General features: G+C 39.4%; 1 pseudogene; it reads right to left on the reverse strand.

Annotated features, from left to right (window-relative positions):
* The window catches only part of LOC120319660, a 67,225-nt pseudogene extending 56,223 nt beyond the window's left edge, over nucleotides 1-11,002 (reverse strand).
* Between the last annotated feature and the right edge of the window lie 11,322 nt (nucleotides 11,003-22,324).

Raw genomic sequence — 22,324 nt, forward strand, 5'->3', positions numbered from 1 at the left:
CAGAGATTTGTCCAGACAGTCTCTGAGAATTGGAACAACTGAACAGGAGAAAAACAATTGCTGACAGCTTTTTTTATGATAGTGGTCTAATATTTTAAAAGCTGTTAGCAATTTAACAGAGTCCTAATTCTTTTAGCACTGGTATATGTGAGGTAAACAGGAATGCAAATACAACACTCAAATGCACATCTATAGCAGACTTTTAGCAGTAAATATGTGAAAGTCTGAGCCAAGTTTGTTTTTGACAGAGGGGAAGAAAGAGAACATTTATGAAATCAGTTCAAAAAGTCTTGTTATGTTCATTTATTTTTACCCACTTTCTTGTTTTTTTTATTTATTCTTATTTAAAAAGGCCTATGATCAACTGCACTGGAAGTTATTATCCCTTTAATTTAAGACATATGATATCAGTTTAATGCACTGATCTTTATATAATGTTTCATTCATAAAGCAAATTATTTCTATTATATAATAATGTGACTTTTAAGAAATGGAAATTATCATTTTCCTTCCCCTCTTTGTCATCCAGGTTTTGACAGATTTGCAACTTGTAGCATTACATGTTGTTGAGTGCAATGGGCACAACCTACCAGTAACGTTCAATGGTTTAATTAGTTCTGGTAGATTAGACTGTATTAATTAACTCAAATTAAGCATTCTTTTAAACTGCCATAAACTGCCATCTCGACATGGCAGCTTATTAAAGAACATTTTCTGGTTGTTTGTTAAACTAGACTAAAGTGACAATGTAATTATAATTGTTTCATCAAACAGAAAGGTCAGCTGACAAGGCTGATGTGGCCAAGTTAATTACAAGTGGGTGATATAATATATGACATAAAGCTGAGAAAGAGATAGAATACTTTTGTAATTCTCCAGGAGCTTCACAGCAATTATCTCCTCTCACAAAAGTCTGATAAGATGGTCATTAATAGTGCCATTTTCTTGGGAAACTGAGGCAGAAGAACTTGCTAAGGATCAAAGCTAAATGCTTATGACTGAGATACAACCGAATTGAGTGTTTATGACTGAGGTAAGGTTGGAGCTTATCTTTTTCTAGACCAGATTTTACCAAATTGGCAGCATTATAAAAACTTTCAGAATTAAACATGTGTCTTATACAATTTGCACAGATGCATGGCTGATGTCCAGCAAAACTCAGTAAATGTGTTGCCAGCTTACTTGTTAGTTGCCACTTCCCTACTTCTTTGGTCTATAACAGGTGATAAGAACAACAATGACAAATAAACTATTGTTTTTAATAATGATGATGCAAGAAGTCAGAGTAGACTAAATAAGGAAAGTCAAGATGGATTTATTTTGTCCAGCATTCTAAATGCCAGAGCCTGTCAAATGTTTTAAAGAAGTCACTCAGAGGCACTTGAACCATGAGATGCATGGCAAATAAATTTGTTAAATAAATAAGAAATCTAAAGGGTATCTAGTTTTCTGGAAGTTTTTAAGAAGAGAATGGACAACAATTTGTCTGAAATGGTATAGGATTTCCTGCCTGAGGAGGGGGTTGGACTAGAAGATCTCCAAGGTCCCTTCCAACTCTGTTATTCTGTTATTTGTAAAAATGTATTAGCTGCTCATCTTACCACATGGTAATCTGGGTGGCTTACAATATCTCTTCATTTTGCTCTTCATAATTTCCTAGTGCAACTCATCGTTTTTTGTTTTGTTTTATTTTTGGGAGAATACTGAATCAAAATAGGAGCTTTCTACTATTTCATTCTTGCTTGTCAATATTCTGGCAGTAGATAGTACTCATGCTCATCTCCTTTTTTCACATATTCAAAGAATTTCATTTGGTTTTACATAGCATATTTATTAACCTCAGATTTCTCTGAGAATTTGCTTTCTGGGCTCCGGATGGACAGTTCCAGGATACTTGTCTGCACTCTTTCCCATATAAGTTCCTTTAAAAAAATCAGGTCTTCATTAAACTTTTCATGTAGCTGCACTGGCTTCTTCTGCTTCCCCCCTCCTCACTATATCATCATCATCATCATCATCATCATCATCATCATCATCATCATCATCATCATCATCATCCTATTATTTAAAAGTGAACTACAGGTGAATATAAAGGCTCCTTTATTTTTTTATGACTAATTGATCTTCAATGGTGTTTTCTTATATGAATTTATCCATTGACCTAAACCCACCATAACTCTTTATGATACCAAATTCCAAAACTTAATTTTGCCTAGCATGAAAATGACCACTTTTGCTTTCCTTGATACCTTAGCCATCCAATGAATCTCACAGTTTACTGTGTGTTAACTTTATATTCAAGCAGGAGACAAAGACATGTCCAGATCTACCAATATTTTCACATAGATCTCGAACAGTATGGGAAAATCAAAATGACAGTATGGTGTCAAAAAGAGTTAAAGATTCAAAATGCCTGCAGTGCTCAACTGCACTTTCAAATGGCAAAAGAATCACTCTTTTAAAATGAAATTTCAAAAATTTCAAACTAGTGCAAGCAAATGAACAAATCTGACACATATAGGAAGGATCACATGCACATTATATCAGTGCAAGCAAGATAAAAGCTCAATATATTATCCTTGGATTTCTTCTAGCTAACTGTTATGCCACCTAGAATGTGCTGTAATATGCAGATTCTCTCTTATCAAGATACTGGGCATTATTAATTTAGGTGCTACCACTGTAACTGTTCTGCCTCCAAGTTTAATGCCTCACAAATCAGCCTGATGCTTTTCACCTACTCATCAAATCATCATAAATTCAATTACTCTGCATCTACTATTTTAGCTGTGAATTGTTCCCTAACTGAGTGCATTAGTACAATATTAAACTTTGACTATGTTTGCTTTAAAACCTCAGCGGAGTTCTGTGAACAACAAACAGCTGCATTTTCAGCTGCACTTTTTGATAGCTTCTTGTTCTTGAATGCAATGTCAGCATAGTAGAACAAAGTGATGGAGTCAGATGACTCTTATTTATGAAGAAGCACTCAGGTGGTGGGGTGGGCATTAAATTATTGCTCAGCAGTTCAGGATAACAGGAAATACAAGATGAGATTGACTGCCTGTGAAATATGTATGCCATAAAAATAGAAGACCCATTTTAAGCAGAAAGATGTTAACTCAATCACTGAATGTCTGCTGTTGCTCAGATATTTATCCATTGTCATATGAGTTTGTTCCATCTGGGGTGATTTCAATGGGGCTTGCAAAGTTTTTGAGGCTGATTGTCTTGGAATGCCCATAACATCCATGATGGACTTCCCTTTCTTTCTTTTGTGCATCTTCTTTTTAATTTTCAAGGACTCATTTTGAATTGTCAGCCACTTGAGTCAATAATAAACTTTTGAAAAACTGTGTTAAAATAAGCCATTTAAGCAAAGAAATGAACAAACAATGAAAAAGCAGTTTGTGAAATACACTGATTCTTGTAGAAGAGCAGGCAGAGCTGGGGGCAGAGTTAAGCATGCTATAGACCTACACCCTTACATATAATTAACATATAAATATTAATCACTGTCCATCTTGAATACATAACAGAAGGAGGAAGCTTGAGAGTTCACAAGGTTAATACTGTATGAAACAAAACTGTGACTGAATCTGGATGTTCTGCTTTGGATACCACAGAGCCTCCTCCCAGAAGGTAACAAGGAAAATAGGTTTTGAAGAAGATGTGTAGTGTGGACCCTGCTAAGCAATGCTTATGTGCTATGTCCTGGATGGAAGGGAGGGAACTGCTAATAATCTTTTCCGCCATCCTCACCACTCTCTGCACTCTCTGCACCTTCCTGTCTGAAGCAGTGATGCTTCTAAACCTGACTGTGATGCTGTATGACAGGATGCTCTCGATTGTCCCTCTGTAGAAAGTGGTAAGGACGGGGGAAGGAAGATGTGCTTTTCTCATGTGACGCAAAAAATGCAGGCGCTACTGTGCCTGCTTCCCCAGTGTCTTGCTGTTGAGTGACCAAGCCAGCCAATTTTAACTGCACACTCAGGTATTTGATGCTGGTAACCATCTCCACAGATGAATCATTATGCACAGAAGAATGTGGCTGTGCCTGCCTTTTCTGAAATCAACAATGATCTCTTTGGTTTTTCCAGTATTTAAAACTAGGCTGTTTTCCTTACACCAGTTCACCAAACCCTCAAACTCCTTGCAGTAAGCACCCTCATTGTCATCATGAATAAGATGCACCACTGTTTTATTATCTGCGAACTTCACAATATGGTTGGTGGCAAACCTAGCACAACTGTCATGGATCAACAGGGTGAACAGCAGTGGATTTAGGAGGCAGCCCTGAGGAGAACCTGTGCTCAAGAAAATGGTATTAGAAATATTTGTTCCAGCTTGCACATACTGGGGCCTGTTAATAAGAAAATCAAGAATCCAGTTGCACAAAGGAGTGTTTAAGCCTAAAAGGCCCAGTTTGTCTACTAGATGCTGGGAATGATTGTGTTAAATGCTGAACTGAAGTCGACAAACTACAGATGCACATGAGTATTACTTTCCTCTAAGTGCTTCAAGCTCAGATGGAGAAAAGAAGAAATAGCATCCTCTGTAGAGTGATTTGGTCGGTAAGCAATAATAACAATAACCTAGAGTAAACAAGATATGAGCAACAAATTTATAAAAATATCTTGGAATGATTATTCCAAGATTTTTTTTGCCTTCTTTGTAAATTCATCAAATTATCTCAGGCGAATATTGATATAAGTAGAAGATTAAAGGAGCAAGGGAGAATTGGATGCAGGGACTGAGATTCTTGTGATCTTTGTGGCATGGTGGGTGGTAAAGTTCTTTGGGATATGTGGTGGTAGAAAATGAGGAGTGCGGGAAGAGAGAGTGATTGGCATATTTCTCTTCTTTTGCTCATGGCACTGTTGACCAGAATCTCTTTGCCTATGCAATGAAATTATTTAGGAAATGATTGCCTGCTTTTGTTTGGTTTGTTTTCCACCATTTTCATTTCCATTCTCCATTTGGTTACAGTTGCTTGTTTACCCATATTTCTATTGTTTCCCTTTCCCATTTCTTTGCTTCCTCTCACAATCTATTCTAATCTTTTATTTTCTTTAAAGACGGTACTTTTCATTAGCACAAGCATCCTGCTTTCATTTATCTCTGTTGCAAAAAAAAAAAAAATCTCATTACACATTATTAGTTCCTATTATTTTATCTGTATAAATAATTGTAAATAGCATTTGATTGAATGAGTTTTTCTTCGTTCTGTTTTTTGTCCTTGTAAACAATAGTCTCTTTCTAGTCCCATTTTGGATTGACTGAAGAGCTCTCTCCCTCCCTCCCTCTCTCTCTCTCTCTCCCTCTCTCTCTCTCTCTCTCTCTCTCTGTGTGTGTGTGTGTGTGTGTGTGTGAGAGAGAGAGAGAGAGAGAAAACCAAAAATTCCACAAATGTAAGTCATTTAGCAGTTTTATTTAAGTAATTTATTATTAAACCTTTCTATCTACAGTATATTATAATGCCTTAAAAAGAGATTTTGAATCATACTGGATTTTGCTCTGATTAAGAAAAGAAAGGCTAAGCACACAGAAAAAATAATCTGTCACCATCACCGACAAAGATCTCTGATTGAAACATCCGGTTGAAAAGAATGTTTTAAATGGAGTTACAAAAATTTGTACTGTTTTTAGAATTGAATTATTTTTGTCGAGCTGTTTATGATTAACAAGCTATGTGGTAATTAGGTAATTATTCATTCATTTATCTCTTTCTCTTTTTTCCCTACTAAAATACATTCAGCAACTAAAGGCACTTTTTCATCCATTTTTTTTACAGCAACCATTCTGTGACATGGGCTGTGTGGTATCGAGTGTGTCAGGCTCAAATTCACCAGTGAACTTTTGTGGCTGAGGCAGGACATGATCCTCAGTCTCCCTGGTGCCCATCCATTGCTTTGACAAATGGAGGTCCATTTAATTCTAGATTTAATTCTCCTTGGTCCCAATCTAATGCTTTGAGCACTTGACTGTACATACAGTATTCTCACACCAGGAGGTGCATTTAATTCTAGATGTAATTCTCCTTGATGCCAATCCAATTCTTTAACCACTAGTCCAGTAATGGTGAACCTTTCAGAGACCGAGTGCCCAAACTGCAACCCAAAACCACTTATGTATCATCGGATGCTGGGTGGGCGTGGCCTATTGGGTGGGTATGGGCCATTGGGTGGGTGTGGCCCATTGGGTGGGCATGGCTGTGGGGGTAACGGCAGACTGGGTGGGACTAAAAAGTTCAATCTATCAATTCCAACTTTGGGAAAAAAATTTTCCTGTGAGAAGTTGAATTTGATTGATTGAACCTTTTTTTTTTTGCACATGGCAGTGAAGGCCTAAATTGAAAAGGTTTTATAAAACCCAGCTGAAGGCCTAGGACTGGGGCGACGATGCGCGTGCCCACAGAGAGACTCTGTGTGCCACCTGTGGCACATGTGCCATAGGTTTGCCACCACAGACTTAGAGTTAGGGATAGGTCACCATGAACTCATAGAGCAAAATGGACACTGCCAACAAACTCGGAATACTTGGGTATGGGTAGGAGGGCACTTACTTTTCTAAGCTGCCCTATCTACGTTTCCTGGTAAAATACATGGGAAAATCACATTGGAGGAAAATTCCACTTAGGGGTAGGGTTAGGTAACCATGAACTCGGAGAGGAAAATGGGCATCGCCAACAAATTCGGAGTGCTTGAGTATGGTTAGGAGAGTACTGACTTTTCTAGCCTGCCCTATCTATGTTTCCTGGTAAAATACATGGGAAAAATGCATTGGAGAAAAAATCCACTTAGGGCAGTGATAGCGAACCTTTTAGAGACCGAATACCCAAACTGCAACCCAAAACACATTTATGTATCATCAGGTGCCGAGTGGGCACGGTCCATTGGGTGGATGTGGCCCATTGGGTGGGCATGGCCCATTGGGTGGGCATGGCTGCGATGGTAACGGCAGACTGGGTGGGACTGAAAAGTTCAATCAATTAATTCCAACTTTGCAAGATCTTTTTTTTCCCATGAGAAGTTGAAATTGATTGATTGATTGAACCTTTTGTTTTGCACATAGCGGCAGAGGCCTAAAGTGATAAGGTTTTATAAACCCAGCTGAAGGCCTAGGACTGGGACAATGGCATGCATGCCCACAGAGAAGGCTCTGCAGAGGTTACCATGATGGCATGGGGGACGTGAGGTTGCATGACTGTTTCAGTCTGGATATTGGAAGGAGGTTTATGGTCCACCCACCTCTCCCCTGCTGAGTGAGACTGCCTGTGATGAAGGAGGAGCATTCCTGCAGCACAAGTCCTCTTCTAGCTCTAGAGGCTCTCTAGTGCTGGAAGCTGCCAGGAGTCCTGTCCAGCACATGCCTCGCCTTCTGTCTGACATAACCTAGGGCCTGGCTTGTTCTGGCTCCTGTAGTCTACTCCTGGCTCTAGGGATGCCACTGTCCCCCTTTCCAGGAGGCTTGCAGTGCTGAGTAGGTGTTCTCTGCTCCCACTCCAAGATGCAGGAAGCCACGGAAATGCTGCTACAAGATTTTGGACACCTATGCAGCTGTGGCTGGCTTCTGGCAGGTGGATCATAGTTGTTAGGCAGGTGAGTAATACAGTTACTAGAAAAAGGTACTGGAGAAGGTGACAAGGATCTTTGCAGAGCTTTCTCCCGATCCTTTTCCCGTGAAGGCCTTTCAGGTTTGTTACTCTTAGATTCTGTGACGATGGCTTTTAGCTGCTTTAGCTTCTCATCTTTCATCCAAAGCTTGTTCTGCATCTCCAGTTGCTTGGCTGCCACACGCCACTCACATTTCTTTTCCCATTTCATTGTCGTCTCTGTCACCATGCCCTGCAAACGAGCTTCTGGTCTACGCTTGTCTGAAACTTGACGCTGCATCTTTTGACTCTTGCTTTCTAGTTCCTGCTGCAGATTGTGCTTTTCTTCTTCATAAATTGCTGTTGTTTTCTCCAGGATATCAATCTTATATTCCAGAGTTTTTGCTTTCTTCTCTAGTCACTCAATCTCAGTTTTGTGTCCTGTTATGATTTTGTCTCTTTCAGCTACTTTCACTTGTGCAAAGTTTTCTTTGGATACAATGCTGGCGTCAAGTTCTTGCAACATGTTCTTTACACACAGAACATTTTTGGCAAACTCTTCTGAAAGCTTTTGCTGGATGTGGTGCTGCTTTTCAAGTACTTCAATCAGTCGAGGCAAGGTCTGTGTGCCACAGGTTTGCAACCACGGGACTAAAGTAACGTACAATCAACAATCTTTGCTTATATGGTGAGTTTTTAGTTATTTCGGAGCTGTTGGTGAGGCCGTTAAAAGTTGTTTGCGCTATTTGAAATTGTTCTGCTGGGAGCAAGATCTGACTGCTGGCAGAGTGACAGATTCTATTGCAAATCAGGGCTGTTTCCAAAGGAGGCAGAGAGGAGAGGTCCCAGGGCTTATGGAGTGAAGGAACTGGATGAGGCTGTCAGCCGGCCCAGAGGAAGAGAGAGACGCTTTTGGAAGAATTGGAGGTGGTGGCTGCAGCAGCAGCAGCAGCAGCATGCTCCAGGGATGAAAAGGGGCAAGGCCCCTTTAAGGAAAAGGTGGAAGAGACAGGATCACAAAAAGAAAGAGGGGAGATTGTCATGCAGGAATACCAGCTAATTTGAGGGCTAATCCACATGGAGCTCCGTTTCTATTGTCCTGTTTGCCATCATTCGCTCCCTAAAGACTAAAACGGTCATTCTGAAACTTGAGCTGGCCATGAACAAGGAATGTATATCAGAGGTGATGACCCTTTGAGAGCTGTATGCAATGAAATTTCATTTTGATGTCTGCTGATTGGTGTACATTCAAAGTGACAATAAATTTGTTATTATTATTATATGTAGAACCTTTCTTTTTTCACCATTGAATTTTATTTTGTTAGATAGCGCCCATTGTTCAAGTCTGTCAAGATCCTCCTGTATCTTAAGCCTGTCTTCTAGAGTGACTATTCCTGCCAGCTTGGTGTCATCTGCAAATTTGATGAGTTCCCCATCTATCCCCTCATCCAAATAATTGATGATGTTGAAGATCACTGGACCCAAAACAGAGCCCTGCGTCACCCCACTATACACTTCCCTCCCTGTAGATGCTGAATTAGAAACTGAATTCTAGCTTTTAGCCACAAAATGACTGTCTAAAAAAATGATGCATGTAGCATATGTCAGTCAACCTCACATTTAGTTATTATGAACAAGTAAATTATCCTCATTCAGTGATAGTGTAATTTCAGTGCTCTCCAGCACAACAAAAGTCTGTAAACCACAGGGGGTTTATTTACTGTTTATCAGATTTATATAAGCTGCCCATCTCACATTTATGATGCTGAGTGATATTAAAATAAATAAATAAAATAAACAAATAAAATAATAAAATAAAGCTTCAGGAGAATTACTTACAGGGTAACCATCTTCGGGCTCCCCATTTCTGTGGGATCCCTAAATTTGCTGAAAACCAAATTTCCTAAATGCCAATATAGTCAGGGTTAATCTCACCTCAGAGGGAATAATTTTCCAAAGAGCAGGCCCCACAGTAGAAAAGGCCTGCTCCTGGGTCCTGTTAGAGATGAAACTCTCTGGCAGATGGAAGCCACAACATGCCACTCCTGCCTGACTTGATGGGAAGGGTAAATTAGTATCCCCCAAAATCTCCTCTTTTTAAAAAACGCAGTATCTGAATTCTTTAGAATCTTTTCCCAAGAAATGGTTTATCAGAATACAATTGCTTGAGCCAGAGATCACCTTGGATCAGAATTCCTCTTCTGCACAAGATTCTAAAGGGTTCATATGGGCTTTTCAGAAGGCTATTCTTTAGTTACTAACCATTTGCAATAGAAGGCCTTGCAACACCTTCAGCATTTATGTTCTCAATTAACTTAATCTATACTCTCTTTGGTCACAATCACAGAAATCTTTCTCTGAGCTAGAAATTAATTGGATGTGGTGATTCATTGAAATTTGTTTCCAGGCTCTTACCATCCTGGTGGAACTTCAGAGATAGTGACTCTCCATTGGATTATTTTTACGATAGGCATTCATCAGGAATTTAGTGATCAAACTCTAGACAAGTCAAAAGAAGATTCCACTTCCTCATTATTTTACCTGCCAACAGCTAATTGTAGTCTCTCAGGAAATTGCCTTGAACGTATCCTGAAAAATTAAGGTTCCTGGTAAGCACAGGTAGATAAGCCTTATAAGTTTTAGTAGTAAAGTCTCTATAGTTTTATCGTTTTTAAGTATTTCTTATTAAAAGGTTTACAAAAAATATGAAAACTATCACAAACTAATAAAACAGTCAAGAAAAATGAAGAAAAAAATGCAGAAAGAAAGACTAAAAAGAAATAGAAGAAGCTTCTGATTTCTTTTCAGCAAATATAAGTACACTTATAAAATTATCTTACTCTATGATTACAAAAAAAGCTCACTTTTTTCTATCATACAGTTTTTTTCCCCTAAACATCAAAACTACAAATTTATTTATTTATTTATTTATGAGACTTATATACCGCTTTAAGTGCAAGCACTCTCTAAGCGGTGTACACCAGTAAGCTATGTATATATATTTTACATTGCCCCCAACAATCTGGGTCCTCATTTTACCTACCTCGGAAGGATGGAAGGCTGAGTCAACCTTGAGCCGGTGAGATTTGAACCGCTGACCTGCTGAACACAGTCAGCTAAAGTGGCCTGCAGTACTGAACTCTAACTGCTGTGCCACCTCAGCTCATAAGTGTATTTTTTCTGTTTCATGCAAAAATTCTGTAAGGGGTTTCCAGTCAACCATAAATATACATTTTTTTTCTTTGATCAAAAATATTTAGCTACCTCCACAGGTTGCATCATTTTTACTAACCATTCTTCCATTATGAATAGTGCCACACCTTTCCACTTCTGAGCATATAACAGTCTCGCTGTAGTTTTCACATATAAAAACAACATTCCATCATGTTTTTCTAGTTCCTTGTCCATTAGTCCCAAAAGAAAAATCACGGCTTGTTTGATTGTTTACTGCAATTGACCATTTTGAACTTTTCTCTGCTGTTCTTTTTTCTACAAATATTCTGAACTGGGAATTGGAGTTGATATAATCTGTTTGTCAGTTATGGTTTTAACCATACATCACCTGCTGGGTATGCACATTTATCTGGATCTTACGTACAGAAAAGTGAAGTTCTGGAAAAGAGTCTATCCTTTTCCAGAGTGCAGATCTTAGGTCTTGAGTTTCAAAGGTTCAGTGTGATGTCTCCCTTGGAGGACTCCCCAGATTCTTCCTCAGAAATAAGCTCAAGGAAGGACGAGCCTATTCCTGGCATGTCAGGAACTCAGTTAATTAATGACTCTGAACAGCCAGCTGAAAGACAATCAGAGCCGCTTCAGCTGGGGAAAGCCTGCAGGGGCAGACAGCCAGCAGAGGAGGAGTGCCTTCTGGACCTGATCCGAGAGCATGCAGGGCAGAGAAAAGGCAGAAGCAACAGAGATCAGCCAGACTACTTGGGAGAAGAGGGCCCTGCCTGTCTTGATGGGCTGTACTGGGAAGCTGGCTATGACAGCAGGCAGAGGGAGGTGTTGCTGGGAACAATATGTTGGTTTGCTGGCTATTTATTCGTCGTGCTTCCTGCTTCACCGTGTTTGGAATTGTGCCTTGGAGACTCTGAACTTTTCTTCATGTGTGTATTTAATTTTTGCCTGGTAGATTTAAATTTGTTTGATGGAGCCATTTGTTTGAACAACTTTCATTTGTTTATGGACTATTGACCATTTGCTTTGTTGACTAATCATGACTTGCTTGTGGCTGGATTGAATATTGGTAAAGGGAATTACTGGGAAACATTAATAAACTCACTAAACCATAATTACATGTGAGTGAGTGGGGCAGCACATGCAGATGGAGGTTTAAGTAATAGTTGTAGATCATGAGAAGGAAATTTTCTTGGAAATGTATGATAAGGGGACTGATGGAAGACACCAGTGCCTTAAAAGGAAAGACTAGGGCTTAAAAGAATGATGCAAGCAGAGTTTGAGGACAATAATCCTTCCCTGCTTTGGGGAGATAGTGGAATGGAGAGAAATAATTCTTAACCAGGCTGATATAAAAATCCCTGACTACTGGAAGCTGATTGCAGTGGTGATATCAGCCTTGTTAATCCTGAAAGAGTTAGATTGAGGCAGGAGCTCAGCAGTAGAAATGTGGCAAAACTCTCTCCAATAGAAAATAAGCCATCTGTGAGTTGCAGATGCCCAACTACAACCTTTTTGCTGCTAATAGCTGTACCAGTAACAATGAATTTTAAAGGGAAAGGTGGCTTCTCTTCATTAGAGAAGAACAATGGGAAGGGCAGGCAATATACAACATGCTTCCACATCATGAAAATCGACCAGTCAACTCTTGTTGTATTAGTTTTCAACATTCATTTGGGAAACTGAAATAGAAGGTAACTGGAAGAGCTCTTATAAATAAGCAGAGCAAAACTCTGTGCTGTCTAAAAGACAGTCCCCAAGGTCATAAGGCTGGACAAGCTGATAAAGGAGAGGAACAAGTAGTTCCCAGGTCCCTTGCCTACAATCTCATATAACTAAGTCTGTTTCATCAATGTTTCACCATTATACCTGGCAACTGAGAAGTGACGGTCTTCAAGACATTTCCTAGACTAGTAATACAAAGTGATACGGCATTGCTCTGAAGCAAATTATGTCAGAGGGTGGGAATGATAGATATGTATGTAGTGTTCTATCACAGTGTACTTATAACAATCCATATTGTTGCATTATGGATAATTCATAGCTTCCAAGTGGTCTGCAAGAGCAGATGCATGTAAAGTTCATTGTAGTAGTCCAAACACAAGATCGCCAAAGTACGGGTTACTATGAACAGAGCCTCCTTAACCAGGAATGAGTGAAAATGGTGCATAGGAAGAGAAAAAAAGTCCATGGAAATGGGTATGTATAAAATGATAGGAATAAACAGTGGGTTTTTAATATTCCTTTTTAAAAATTCTACCCCAGCAACCTGTGTGTAGATTATCACTAAATTATGCCAGTGGTGTCGTGAAAGTTCTCTTGCCATTCTCTAACTTCTTTGGGTTCTAATTCTTGATGGAGTGGAAGATTTAGAAACTTGCCATGGGCATGTCGGAGGTAAAAATAATTATAATATTATAAGAATTAATATAATCATCAGTTCTTCTTGAAAGGTCTGAACCAGCTCTAAGAAAGCTCAAAACTGTTGGAGAAAGATATCGTTGTGTAACTGTGGAGGCAGCCAATGAAGCTGACAAGCCTGTAGGCAATTCTGCGGACACATCAAAACGACAGATTAAGGGTGTTAACTGGCAATGTGAAGCTGACAGGTTTTGGTAGAAGTGAAGACAAGCTGGAGGGTGTCTGACTGGAGGACGGCTAATTTGAATCACTGCTTTCCACTTGATTAAGAGTTTAGTTGGACGCAATGATGGACAGACAGACAGATTTGCTTGTGCATGGTATACAAATGTTTTCCAAAGTGCTGAGGTGAGGAATGAGCTGCTAAAGAAGACAGAGAAAAACAAGTTCATATGAAAGGTCTGCTGAACCTAGTTCTTTTAGGAAGAAGCTGGAATGATATCCATTTTTCAGGCATGACAGTGATGGTGTTTTGAGGATGATGAAGGTTGGATTAATCTACTGCTACCAGTTACATTTTATCTGGCAACTGGGAAGTGATGGTCTTCAAGACATTTCCCAGACTGTTAGTACAAAGTGATACAGCATTGCTTTGAAGCAAATTCTACCAGAGGGTGGGAATGATAGATAGGTAGTGTTGCATGAGTCTATAGCAGTGTACTCATAACAATTTATATTGTTGCATTTTGGATCATTTGTGGTTTCCAAGTGATCTGCAAGGGCAGCTCTATGTAATGTGCATTGTAGTGCAAACAGAAGGTGACCAAAGCATAGATGATTATTAGCAGACCCTCCTTAACCAGGAATGGATATGCAATTGGTACACAGGATAAATTTGTGCAAAGGCCCTTATGAATGCAGCTGCCACGTGCTCTCCAAACAAAATTCCCAAATATCTATCTATCTATCTATCTATCTATCTATCTATCTATCTATCTATCTATCTATCTATCTATCTATCTCCATCATCAATCATCTATCATCTGTCATCTAGCAATCTATCTGTGATGGTGGGGGTAAAACCTACAGTTACTGCATCTTGCCAAGGTAGTTAAGCAGAAGCTTGTTTTTCCCTGTCCATACTCTCATGCTTCCAAATACTGATAAAGAACATTGACATGTCTATTTGTTGCCCTTGATAATAATAAAAGTTGGAAGGGACCTTGGAGGTCATCTAGTCCAACCCTCTGCTCAGGCAGGAAACCCTATACCATTTCATAGATGTGTAGCTAAGTATCAGTGTATTTGTTATTTAACCTTATGCTGATGGATGATCTTTTCTATCAGCTTCATGTACAGTAAATGTTAAATAAGAGTGGAGAGAAAGTAGACTCCTGAAGAACTCTGCAAAGTAAGAACTTAGGACTGGACCTCTCCCAGTTCTCGATACTAACTGAAACTGGTCACAGAGGAAGGATGTTAACTACCATAACCACATACCCCTCTGCCTACTTTTATTCCCTTAAACCAGTGATGGCGAACCTTTTAGAGACCGAGTGCCCCAAAACCGCCTGGTCCTGCTGCTCTGCCCCAGGCCTGCCTGGCCCCACCCACCCAGCCTTGCAGGGCCACCCGCCACCTTCACAGTTTGCCACAGATTGCCCAGTGGCCTTGCAGCACCATGGCAGCCACACCTTCCGCTCGTGCCCTGCAGCATCATCTGCACGTGACAGTGCAAGAGTACAGTGCGGGCCGTGCCTGGGGGCAACTCTCCTCAGGGGGGCTGCTGGTGAGGAGGGGGCCATGGGGGAGGCGGGGCTGGGACGACGACGTGCGTGCCCACAGAGAGGGCTCTGAGTGCCGCCTCTGGCACGCGTGCCATAGGTTCACCACCACTGCCTTAAACCAATCCAGAACTTGATTAGTATGGATATTAATGGTATCAAAGGACACTGAAAGAATCAAGACAGATGTATCACCATATGAAATGTGACCATTGCTTCCTCAGTAGTATATCCATGTTAGCAATCTGACTCTAAATGGTTTAGGTAATTTCTTTCCTCAAGGACCCTCTGAAATTGTAATCTATTTTCTCAATAACACCCCTAGACAAATGGTCAGTTCTTGAAAAGGAAATGCTTTAAATGCTGGCAGGATTGATCTATCACATGAACCTCTGCCTCATATTTTGTATTTCTCAGGACTCTGATTTTTTTTCCTGCAATAGTTCTACATTCTCCTATCATTCAAATACTGGAAGGAGATTGAAGTCCTCTAAGTACTACTGGTTTTGGAACTTCACTGCTAAACTGGCCACAGAGATGTTTTGAAAGTTTTATCTTATATAATCATATTTCTTGTTGCTGACAGCCTTTCTGGCTTCCCATGCTTTAATTCAACCACAAGAGAAGACATCCTAAGGGAATTCTTGTCAGTTTAATTTTTTGTTCATATCGAGATATTGGAATATCCAAGGAGACCACCATCCAGACTTCCAGAGAAACTCTCAGAGAAACTCTACACTCTGTCTAGATACTGCTGAGACTGTCCATAATCTAGAGGGCCTCCTGCTTAGATAAGCATAGTTTAGGCTCAGTCCAACTAGTCTTCATTATAACCAAGTCTCATAATAGCTGATTACACCTGGCTCTGTGCCTTTCCTCAGTTACATCTAACTGCACCACAACATAATCTGGAACTCTTTTCTTTCTGCGGTGTCTTCATGATGTTGCCTTCATCTGATTCCAGGTGATATCTGAGACAGCCTTATGTCATTCTTTTGCAGTTTCATTATTTAAGAAGCATTTTCCCCACATCCAGACACAAATTTTGCTTTGGATATAATCTAAAATATTCCACTGATCACTCTATAAGTGGTGCAGCCAATGGTTTTAGATCAGCTTGGTATCTAGAGCAACTTTAGGTTGAGGCAGGCATATCACCTTCTGTTTTGTCCCTGGGCACTGTCTTTTGTGACATTCTGCTTTGGGAGTGGGAAAGTCTGGTTTCTTCAAACTGTGCTCTTTGCCTTCACCTGCAGGATTTTTGATCTGATTCCAATTCAGAGATTTGGCTAAGCTGAACAGAGGCTAACCAATGATGGCAGTGAGAGGGGAGAATAGTTGGGGAAGAAAATTGCATGCTTAAGTTTATCTATCCTTTCTTTTTGTCTGCTTTCTCCTACATCATGGTGCAACTGTTCGTACAGTATATTACTTAGGCTGTTTTTGAACATGAATTTAATACTTCTTCTGGAATAATGCTAAACACACAAAAAAGCCTGTCAATTAGCAGACTCTCTTAGTAATACTTGAGCAACAAATGCATGGTGCAAAAAAAAAAGGCATGTTTTGTGAGATGGCTAAACCTGTCCATTCTAGCCATCCATCAACTTTCAACTTCTCACCTATCCCCATCCCATATGAAAGAGAGTGGCTGCTGACTGGTGATGTTTAGTGGAGGGAGGGAGAGAAATCTGGGGAAATCCATTAATCTCTGCTGCTAATGTGCCCTGTAAAGTGAAAATAAGGACAGCACCATTTGCTAGCATTATCTCTGTGGCAGGAAACAGATTGCCAGTGGGGGCAGCAAATGATTTGTGAGTAACACTTTAACTTGGCTGTCAGGAAGAGCCCTTTGTTTTTGAGGAGTCATCATGAGAAAAGATGAATACAATCAACTGACTGAATAATGTGGGAAAAGAAGTCAGTTGATTATGGCTAACTGAGTCTCTTCTATGACTGCTGTCACAGAATAACAAAATGTATTAGTTCAAAAAGACCTTATAGTTTATTTGTTTTATTTGTTTAAAACAGTCTAGTCCACAAGGTGATCTTTCCCAACTGGGAGCTAGCAACACTGTCCAGTCCAAATGCCTTGGGATCTCCACTCAACAGACAACCACAGTTTAAGGTCCCAAGAGGCTCCAAGATGGCCACTTTGAGCCACAACAACTAGATGCTCTTGCTCCCTTTGTTGCTAATTACTTAGTTAATAGGAGTCTGTGTCTCCTCTCCTCCAGCCAAGGGGCCATTGCCCGAACCTGCAGTCCTCCTGTCCAATAAGCTTCTGTCTCTCCCTCTCCCAAACAATTCCAGAGTTAGAAAGCCCTCCAGATTAAAAATTGTGAGCATCAAATTTTGCCTGCTTTTCTCCCTTATCCTTTGTTCTTCCTGTTAATAATTTTAGTGTTCTTCTTATATATTCTAAAAGATAAATGCATTTGTAAGATGGTGTCCAATTCCTGCCCATCATAACAAGAAATTGAAACTATAATGATTAGGCTACTTTGGTGTCCTTGAGGGTATTTAGGTATACATTGTGAAACTATTGTTGTATCTCTGTGATCTCAGCCAATCTATTTGGGTGAAGGAGGCCTCTGTGTGTGTGTGATTACATTTTTATTTTAAGATATTAAATCACATACAATAGACAGTTTCACAAGCACAACAACAGAGTAATCTTCTTTTCTAAATAGCACTGTGTTCTTTTTTTTTCTTAAAAGAACAACCGAAATGAGGGAAAATGTTTTATTGACTGCATTGAAAGAACACTTGTCTCAGTGTGAACTGATTTGTAAGGAGAAGTGAGAACATCATCAACCTCGTCCCTAAATAGTGGAGAAATAGCATTGCAGCAATGCATGGCAGCATGGGGGGGGGATTGTTCTTCTTCACAATGGATAGAACGAAGTGGTGACTGGATACATAGCTGGTTTGGGTTTGGAAAGAATCACTAAAGCAAACCTTTCTCATCAAGCCTGCAAACATTTGACAGGGCACTTTGTTTCAACATGTCACCAAAGAAGTCATTCTTGAAGCTGCTTCATGAAGCAGTGAGTCACCTTATCTTCTGGCTTCATTTGCTTCTCTTATAGGGCAGCCTCTGAAGTCCTAGTCATCCAAAGAGGCTTCTGCAGGTGCTTCAGGCAACTGCAAGGGATGTGAAGCCCTTCACTGACACAGACTGCATTACGTCTTCACCTCAATGAGAAAATTCCCAGAGGTGAAGATGAATCATGTTGCAGAGATCTACTAAATCAGAACTCCCCCCCCCAAAAAAGCAGAAAAATTGGGATACTTCTTTATCATTACTGTACTTGTTAAAGCATTCCCCTTAAATGAGGGAGAACAGAAAACATCTAGGACAGTGTGTGTGTACAGACACATGCTCTGAAACAATTTGTGGCCAGAGCCAGAGCTCAAAGTGGGCAGCTTTGGACATCCTGGCTCTGATTCATCTTTGTTTTCTGACACCCGTTTTTCTCTTTTTCTGAGTTGCAGAAGAGCTTTAAGAGGCTTACAGTAGTACAAAAGTAAATAAAAAAGCTGAAAAAAGATACAACAACTAATGAAATCCCCAAACCCAATGACAATCAACTTCCTAATTATTGACACAAGGAGGAAAGCAATCTTAACAAAGCAATCACTTCCTGCAGGTGATGGGACCTACCATACCATCAGTCCCAAAAGGCTTGTAGGAACAGACAGATCTTGTTTTTTTCCTTGAATGCCAACAAGATTGATGCTAATCTGGCTTCAGAAGAGTGGCAACTACAAGAAAGGATGGAATTTGAAGGGGACTTTTCCCACTAGCTCTTACTTGGCATTCAGAACAACTGGAGGAAGATGTCCCAGGAATGTCCAGGTCCTAAATGACTCAGCACATTGAACTGCACTCAGAAAGCAACTATCAACAAGTGGGCTGCATGAAATTAGTATAGTTATACAAAGGCAGTCATCCCAGCCCAAATCATTGGACAGAGTATTAGGAAAGAGCTACAGCATTGCTTACTGAATAGTTGGATGCAGGTGTCATGATAGCAAAGATATGCCTCCTGGGCCCCACAAAATTACACTAATAGATGGGACCTAAAGAATTTTCAGGCTTTTAGAGTTTCTAACTGGACAACCCTGTGGGTCTCATAAGCATTTTCATTAATTACTTGGGTGAAATTGTGATTGGAAGATGTGATTATTTCTTTACATTAGTCTTTACAGCATTAAATAAATACTGGCCCAGTCATAGAGAGTGGATTGCATTATGAATGATCTAGAAGACTGAAACCAAATTCAAAATGATCTTGATAAGTTAAAGAGATGAGCCAAAAATAACAGAATTGTGAATTTATGCATGGGAAAAGAGAAATCAGATACATAGGTACAAAAGATTATACTTGGGGGATAAAGAGGGATGCCTGGTCTGGTAAAGCTATGTGTACAAAGGATCTTGGAAATATGGTTGGACATAAGCTAAATAAGAATCAACACATAGTTGATATAGCTGCCAAACAATTTTAGTCTGAATAGAAATATAATTATTAAATTGGAAGAATAATTCTGTTCTATTCTACATAATCCAATTCTCAATACAGAAGAGTTTACATATAGTGGAATAGAAAAAGCAGTAAGGATGATCAAATGATACAAATCTATGAGTAGAAATCAATGGAATGGGTATGTTTAAACTGAAGACAAGTTGAATGTGGGATTCTTCAAGATCCAAAGGAATATCTCACAGAGGACCAAAATCTATTTAATATCATCCCCAGATTGCAAGGCATGGAAGAAGTGTCTTAATTTTCAGGGAGCCAGATTCCATTTGAATGTTAAGAAAAATGTTTTGAGGGTTAGAATATTTTGATTTAGAAAATAATTACCTGGAGATGTGGTAGTTTCCTGTCCCTGGATGTATTCATACTGAGGCTAAATTGACATCTACAACAGATTCTTTAATTGGATTTTTACAATGAATTTGATGGTCTATAGTAAATGGCCTTCTAGAATTCTATGATTCAATTATTCTAAGCCATACGGTCATCTGTGTTGGCCTCACTAAAATAGAATGGGCTGAGGATCAAACCTAATGAGAATCTGTAGTATATTGAATCAACCAACAGGAAAGCCACTTAGTGACTTTATGACTTCCTAACTTCTAGTTCTAGGCAATTAGAAAACTTTTCCAAGGGTTATATAGTCAAATATGACCCAACAGAAAGTGTCAAATGTACCCATGATATGAAAACTTCCAGTTCAGGAAAGATCATGAAATATTATTATTCAGAACACACAGCTAAATCCGAACTCTTCCTTAATAGTTCTAGAGTTGCAGGTCTGGGGAAAAGATTCAAGGTGCAAGTGCTTGGTTACTTTCTGACTTATCTAAGCAGAACATTCTTAATGATGGCACCAATTTATCTCATTTACTTCTGCTCCTGAACTATATGACTGTAGGCTCTGAAGCATTAAGTTGGGAGTTAATGTTCATTAAATCTATGAAGTGCTCATGCCACTTTATGTCTTTTGATGAATAAAAGTCTGAATTGATGGTGCTGAAACAGAAGTATTAACATCACTGCATTGCCATCAATGACTGCTCAGTATTTGGAGCACCAAATAATTGTGGTTTAATATGGCAGTATTAAGATGATAGGTCAAAGAGAATTGAAAAAAAAAACCCTCCTCTAGCAATTCTTTTAAAACAATCTTTCTACTCAATATTACAATTAATATTTTTTAAAAAAATTAAAAATCCCAGCTTTATTAATATTTTTTTAATAAATAATTCAAGATAATAAACATACCTAGTAATCTTTTGTCCTCTTGTTTTTCTCACAACAGCAATCTTGTGAGGTGGGATGGGCTGAAAGTGAGTGGCCCAAGATTATCCAGCTTAAGATGGAACTAGAACTCCTGATTTCTGGGCCAGCACTTTAACCACTTTATCAAACTGGCTCTCTATTTTCTATTAATATTCCAGAAATAGGCAGATATTGGACTGTAGGGGCTATAACCCTTTCTTGTATCCGTTCCCCAAGTAATTTCTTTCCACTGACATGGATATTTCAATATGCAGGGATTTTCTTGGTATGATTCTATAGTGGGGGTCTTCAAACTTGGTCCTTTTATGACTTGTGAACTTCAACTCCCAGAATTCCTCAGCCAGTGTGCCTGGCTGAGGAATTCTGGGAGTTGAAGTCCACAAGTCATAAAAGGACCAAGTTTGAAGACCCCTGTTCTATAGTATGCATTAGTATACATACTAATTGCATCCTATAGAATGCATACTAATTGCATCCCAAGGTTGATTCAGCCTTCCATCCTTCCAAGGTTGGTAAAATGAGGATCCAGATTGTTGGGGGCAATATGCTGACTCTGTAAACTGCTTAGAGAGGGCTGTAGAGCACTATGAAGCGATATATAAGTCTAAGTCAGAGGTTCTCAACCTTGGCAACTTTAAGACTGGCTGAGGAATTCTGGGAGTTGAAGTCCACAAGTCTTAAAGTTGCCAAGGTTGAGAACCCCTGGTCTAAGTACTATTGCTATTGCTATCTGATAGAATGCATACTAATTGCTATCCGACAGAATGCATACTAATTGCATCCTATAAAATGCATACTAATTGAATTCTACAGTATGTAATAATATACTATAATATGCAATAGCAGATACCTAAGAAAGACAAAAAAGAAGAAGACACATGGTCTACCACATGCAACAAACAAAAGTCCCTGATTCAGTGGAGAAACCCTATTTGTTCATGTTGACTCTCAGCCTCCTAACTTGGACAGGAAAGTGATTCAATCCTTATAAAGGATGCCTTTCCCCCACCCCTCCAACCCCAAGGAGTTGCTCTTTTGCTTGACTGCCCTATCATTTGTAATTTGGTAATCATGCCTACCATTCTTCCTGTCTCACAGAAATCAGTCTGATGTTTGCTATTTTCATTGCCACAAGACAACATTTGCTTTATCTGAAATGACTTTGCTCAATAGTAGGTTTATATAGAACTGTATATAGCAGCATGCAGTATCATCTTTTCTGATTGGCTACAGTTATGCGCATGTTTGGAAGGGCTATTATTGAAAGTATATACTATTTATTTGCTTTATGGGGACTTCAGGCATCTGTGATGATGACAGTTAGGGATCATGTTGTCTCAGGTGCGTGGAGCAGCATCAAGAATGAGCTGAATGAGATGTGAATTTGGAAGTTTGAGGGTAACCAATTTGAAAACATGTGAATTTCTTTGTAAGATAACACATTTTATTGTGATTCAACCATGTCCCTTTCTAGTTAATGATCAATTTCTGCAAATGAAAAAGGCTGATTGCAGTCTAAATTGCATTTGGTCTGAGTAGATTGGCAACCCAGTAAGTGGCTATGTTTCTTTTTTTAATGCTGCTGTTAGTGT

Source organism: Crotalus tigris, unplaced genomic scaffold (genome assembly GCF_016545835.1).
Source record: "Crotalus tigris isolate CLP2741 ecotype Arizona unplaced genomic scaffold, ASM1654583v1 scf7180000020926.639216, whole genome shotgun sequence".
Taxonomy (NCBI): Eukaryota; Metazoa; Chordata; class Lepidosauria; order Squamata; family Viperidae; genus Crotalus; species Crotalus tigris.